Here is a 6932-nt window from a genome sequence, read left to right as displayed (position 1 = left end):
GTAAGATTGCCCCAGCCTCTCTTGCTGGACAGGGCTTGATGCCAGTTTCTGGCCAAGCAGTCCCACTTCAGCCTGAACTTGTCTAGCCACTCCAAACACCCCTCACCACTGGTATCCTGCCGGGCAACCCTCGATAGAGCTTCCAGCCCAGTAGTCCCACTTCTGTGTCAACTTAGCCCATGGACACAGCCTCCTGTTGTCCCAGGAAGCACTCAGACGTCAAGGCAGGAGAATGTACCCATCCTCACCACTGATAGCCAGGTGGGCAATGCTGCTACAGCTTCTGGCCCAGTGCTCCTACTTCAATGAGGACTCAGCTGGAGGGCTCAGCCTCCCGTTGTCCCAAGAAACACATGGACAGCAGGGTGTGTAGCCCCACCCATTCCCGCCACTGGTAGCCAGGCAGGCAATGCCTCCTAGACCTTCTGGCCCAGAGGACCTATATCTGTGGGAACTCAGCCAATGTGCACAGCCTTCTGTTGTCCCAGGAAGCATCTGGATGGTAGGACTGGTGTCCCCAACCACGCCTGCTGCTAGAAGCCAGGTGAGCCATACCTGTTAGAACTTCTGGCTCAGTGGTCCTACTTCTGCCAGAATTTGCTGAGGGTCACAACCTCCTGCTGCCCTGGAAACATCTGGAGAGGAGGGTGAGCAACTCCACTCATCCCTGCCTCCCATAGCCAGACAGAGCCCACCCACTAGAGCTTCCAACCCAGCAGTTCTGTTCTACCTGAACTCTGTGAACAGACACAAGCCCACATGTCTCCAAGAAGCACATGGATAGCATATTAGTGCTGCCTGGCAAAGATACATCTTGTCTGCCAACAGCAGCTCCTGCCTGAGGGAACACTGTGGACCCAAACACCCAACAAAAGAAACATAGGCACAGAGACAGTAATTGGAGGGGGCTCCTCCAAGACCCAGGAGTGGACTAGAATTGAAACCAGTCAACCAAAGCTGCCTTATACAATAAACACCCAAGGGCATCAAAGAAGAAAAAAGAAAAAAAAAAAATCCACTCAAATTACAGCAATGTTAAAGACTGAAAGAACAGCCCATGCAAATGAGAAAGATCCAGCACAAGAACTCTGGCAACTCAAAAAACCAGAGTGCCCTCTTTACTTCAAAAAACTGCACTAGTTTCCCAGCAAGGGTCCTTAACTAGGCTGAAAGGGCTAAAATGATGGAAATAAAACTCAGAATACAGATAAGAATGAAGATCATTGAGATTCAGACAATGCTGAAACCCAATCCAAGTAAGCTAAGAATCACAATAAAATGATACAGAAGTTGATCGATAAAATAGCCATCATAAAAAAGAACCAAACTGATCTGATATAGCTTAAAGATACACTGTAGGAATTGCAAAATGTAATTACAAATATTAACAGCAGAACAGACCAAGCTGAGGAAAGAATCTCAGAGCTCAAAGACTGGCTCTCTGAAATAACTCATTCAGATAAAAATTTTAAAAAGAATAAACAAAACCTCCAAGAAATAGAGGATTATGTAAGGAGACCAATTATAGGACTCACCGGCATCCATGAAAGAGATGGGGAGAAAGCAAGACACTTGGAAAACATATTTTAGGATATCATACATAAAACTTCCTCAACCTCATGAGACAGGCTAATATTCAACTCCTAGAAATGCAGAGAACCCCTGCTGATATTACACAAAAAGACCATCCCCAAGACCCATAATCAACAGATTCTCCAAGGTTGAAATTAAAAAAAAAAAAAAAAATGGTAAAGGCAGCTAGAGAAAAGGGGCAAGTTGCCCACAAAGGGGATCCCATCAGGCTTTCAGGAGACCTTTCAGCAGAAACTTTATAAGCCAGAAGAGAGTTGGAGCCTATATTCAGCATTCTTAAAGAAAAAATTTACAACCAAGAATTTTACATCTGGCCAAACTAAGCTTCATAAGTAAAGAAGAAATAAGATCATTTTCATACTAGCAAATGCTTAGGGAATTCGTTACCAACACACTTGCCTTATAAAAGATCCTGAAAGGAGCACTAAATGTGGAAAGACCATTACAAGCCGCTACAGGAACACATTTAAGTACACAGACCAATGACACGGAAAAGCACACACACACAAAAAAGTCTGCATAATAACCAGCTAAAAACATGATTACAAAATCAAATCCACACACATTAGTACTAACTTAATGGGCTAAATGATCCAATTAAAAGGTGCAGAGTGGCAAGCTGAATAAAGAAGCAAGGCCCAATGGTATGCTGTCTTCAAGGGAACCATCTCACACGCAGCGACATCTTTAGGCTCAAAATGAGGGATGGCGAAAAGTCTGTGAAACAGAAGAAATCAGAGGTTACAATCAATTTCAGACAAGATGGACTTTAAACAAACAAAGATCAAAAAATATAAAGAAGGGTATTATATAATGCTAAATGGTTCAGTTCAACAAGAAAATATAACTATCCTAAATATGATAGACATCTAACACAAGAGCACCCAGATTCACAGAACAAGTTCTTAGAGACCTACAAAGGGACTTAGAACCCCCTCACAATAATAGTGGGAGCCTTCAACACTCCCACTGACAGAATTAGACAGATCATCAAGGCAGAAAATTAACAAACATATTTAAGACCTAAATGTAATACTTGACCAAATGGACCAAATAGATACCTATAGAACTTGCCATCCAAAAACAACAGGAAATACATTCTTCTCATTGCCAAATGGCACATACTCCAAAATCAAACACAAAATACATTCTTCTCATTGCCAAATGGCACATACTCCAAAATCAAACACAAAATTGGACATAAAACAATACTCAGCAAATTAAAAAAAAAAAAAAAACAAATTATACCAACCACAATCTTGGACCACAGCACAACAAAAATTTAGAAATAAGTACTAAGAACATAACGCAGAACCATAAAATTACATAGGAATTAAACAATCTGCTCCTGAATAACCTTTGGGTAAACAATAAAATTAAGGCAGAAATCAAGAAATTCTTTGAAATTAATGAGAAAAAGATATAACATATCCAAATCTCTGGGAAACAGCTAGGGCCATGTTAAGAGAGGAAAGTTTTTAGCACTAAATACCCATGTCAAAAATTTAGAGAGATCTCAAATTAACAGCCTAACATCACAACCAGAAGAACTAGAGAAGCAAGAGCAAAGCAAGACCCCAAAGCCACCAGAAGACAAGAAATAACCAAAATCACAGCTGAACTGAAGAAAACTGAGACACTAAAAACCATACAAAAGATCAACAAATCCAGGAGTTGGTTATTAGAAAATATTGATAAGATTGATAGACTACTGGCTAAACTGATAAAGAAAAAAAGACAGAAGTTCCAAAAAAACACAATTAGAAATGATAAAGGAGACGTTACCACTGAACCCACAGATATATAAAAAAAACAAAGACTACTATAAACACTTTTAAGCACACAAACTAGAAAATTTAGAAGTCTGGGTGCGGTGGATCATGCCTGTAATCCCAGCACTTTGGGAGGCCAAGGGTGGATCACAAGGTCAGGAGATCGTGATCATCCTGGCCAACATGGTGAAATCCCATCTCTACTAAAATACCAAAAAAAAAAAAAAAAAAAAAAAATTAGCCGGACATGGTGGCACGTACCTGTAATCCCAGCTACTTGGGAGGCTGAGGCAGAGGAATCACTTGAACCCAGGAGGCAGGTTGCTGTGAGCCGAGATTGTGCCACTGCACTCCAGCCTGGTGACAGAGTGAGACTCCATCTCAAACAAACAAACAAACAGAAAACATGAAAGAAAATTTAGAAGAAATGGATGAATTCCAAGACACATAACACCATCCCAACAATGAACCAGAAAGAACTGAATCCCTAAACAGACAATGAGTTCCAACGTCAAGTCAGTAATAAAAAGCCAACTGTATTAATGTGTTCTCATGTTGCTATAAAGAAATACCTGAGATTGGGTAACTATAAAGAAAAGAGGTTTAATTGGTTCACAGTTCTGCAAGCTGTACAGGAAGTATGACAGCTTCTTGGAAGACTTCAGGGAACTTTTAATCATTGCAGAAGGTAAAGGGAAAGCATGTATGTCTTACATGGCCAGAGCAGGGGGAAGAGAGAGAGGGGGGAGATGCTACACACTTTTAAACAATCAGATTTGTGAGAACTCTATCATGAAAACAGCAGTAGTGGGATGGTGCTAAACCATTAGAAACCACTCCCATGAACCAATCACCCCCCACAAGGCCCCACCTCCAACACAGCGGATTAAAATTGAACATGAGATTTGGGTGGGGACACAGGTCCAAACCATATCATCTAACAAACATAAAAAGTCCAGGACTACACAGATTCACAGCTGAATTCTACCAGATGTAGACAGAATAGCTGGTGCCATTAATAATGAAACTATTCCAAAAAATTGAGGAAAAGGGACTCCTCCCCAACTCCTTCTGTGAGGCCAACATCATCCTGATAACAAAACATGGCACAGACAAAACAAAAAAAAGAAAACTTCAGGCCATTATCCTTGATGAACATATATGCAAAACTCCTCAACAAAACACTAGCAACTGAATCCAGCAGCACAGTGTAAAGCTAATCCACCACAATCAAGTAGGCTTTATCCCTGGGATGCAAGATTGGTTTAATATATACAAAACATATGTTTGTGTGATTCATTACACAAACAGAACTAAAACTGAAAACCACATGATAATTTCAATACATGCAGAAAAGGCTTTTGATAAAATTCAGCATCCCTTCATGTTAAAAACTCTCGATAAACTATGTATTGAAGAAACATACCTCAAAATAATAACAGCCATGTATTGCAAACTGAATGTATGTTGTCTTCTTTCAGTATGATCATACTGAATGGGCAAAAGTTGGAAGCATTTCCCTTGAAAACTGGAACAAGCCAGACACAATGGCTCATGCCTATAATCTCAGCACTTTGGGAAGCAAAGGCAGGCAGACCACTTGAGCCCAGGAGTTTGAGATCAGCCTCTTCAACAGAGGGAAACCCTGTCTTTACAAAAAAATAACAAAAATTAGCCAGGCGTAATGGCGCACCCCTGTGGTCCCAGCTACTCAGGAGGCTGAAGTGGTAGGATCACCTGAGCCTAGGAGCTCAAGGTTGCAGTGAGCTGTGATCACACTACTGCACTCAAGCCTGGGTGAGAGTGAAAACCTGCCAAAAAAGAGAAAAAAAAAAAAGAGGCCAGGCGCGGTGGCTCAGGCCTATAATCCCAGCACTTTTGGAGGCCCAGCACCTCAGGTTGGGAGTTCAAGACCAGCCTGACCAACATGGAGAAACCCTATCTCTACTAAAAGTACAAAATTATTGGGCATGGTGGCACATGCCTGTAATCCCAGCTACTCGGGAGGCTGAGGCAGGAGAATCGCTTGAACCCAGGAGGCAGAGGTTGCAGTGAGCTGAGATCATGCCATTGCACTGCAGCCTGGGCAACAAGAGAAAAAAAAAAGAAGAAAAAAAAAAAGGAAGAAAAAAGAAAGAAAGAAAAGAAAACTGGCACAAACATGCTCTCTCTCACCACTCCTATTTGACATAGTATTGGAAGTGCTGGCTGGAGCAATTAGGCAAGAGAAAGAAATAAAAGGCATCCAAGTAGGAGGAGAGGGAGTCAAACTATCCCTGTTTCAAATGACATGATTCTATACCTAGAAAACCCCATAGTCTCTGCCCCAAAGCTCATTAATCTGATTCACATCTTCAGCAAATTTTCTGCATACAAAATCAACGTACAAAAGTCAGTTGCATTCCTGTACCCTGATAGCATTCAAGCTGATAGCCAAATCAGGAACACAATCCCACCACAATTGTTACAAAAAGAACAAAATACCTAGAAATACAGCTAGCCAGGGATGTGGAAGATCTCTGCAACAGGAATTATATAACACTGCTCAAAGAAATCTGAGACGACACAAACAAATGGAAACACATTTCATGCTCATGGATAAGAAAAATCAATATCATTAATATGACCATAGCACCCAATGCAATTTACAGATTCAATGTTATTCCTAACAAACTAGCAATGCCATTAGTCACAGAACCTAAAAAAAATGTTTTAAACTCCATATGAAACCAGAAAAGATCCCTTATAGACAAGGCAATCTTAAGCAAAAAGAACAAAGCTGGAGGCATCACATTACCCAACTTCAAACTATGCTACAGGGCTACAGTAACCAAAACAGCATGGTACTGGCACAAAAACAGGCACATGGATCAATGGAACAGAATAGAGAGCCCAGAAATAAGGCCACAACCACTTGATATTTGACAAAGCTGACATCGTTCTACCATAAAGATACATTCACACAAGTGTTCATTGCAGCACTGAAGACAAGCAATGGGGAAAGGACTCCCCTTTCAATAAATGGTGCTGGAATAACTGGCAAACCATATGCAGAAGACAGAAACTGGACCCCGACCTTACACCACACACCTTAAGTTCCTATAAGGAACTTAAATAAATTTACAAAACAAAACAAAACAAAACAAAACAAATAACGCCATTAAAAAGTGGGCAAAGAACATGAACAGACACTGCTCAAAAGAAGACATACATACAGACAAAAAATGCTCAACATCACCAGTTATTAGAGAAATGCAAATCAAAACCACAATGAGATACCATCTATATTAACCCATTCTCACACTGCTGTAAATAGCTACCTGAACTGGGTAATTTATAAAGAAAAGAGGTTTAATTGACTCACAGTTCCACATGGCTCAGGAGGCCTCAGGAAACTTACAATCATGGGGGAAGGTGAAGGAGAAGCAAGCACCTTCTTCATAAGGTGGCAGGAAGTGGGTTGCAGGGGGAGTGCCACACTTTTAAACCATCAGATCTTGTGAGAACGAACTCACTATCATGAGAACAGCATGGGGGAAATTCACCTCCATGATCCAATTGCTTCCC

This window comes from Macaca fascicularis, chromosome 15 (assembly GCF_037993035.2).
Source record: "Macaca fascicularis isolate 582-1 chromosome 15, T2T-MFA8v1.1".
Lineage (NCBI taxonomy): Eukaryota > Metazoa > Chordata > Mammalia > Primates > Cercopithecidae > Macaca > Macaca fascicularis.
Note: the sequence above shows the minus strand (reverse complement) of the source record.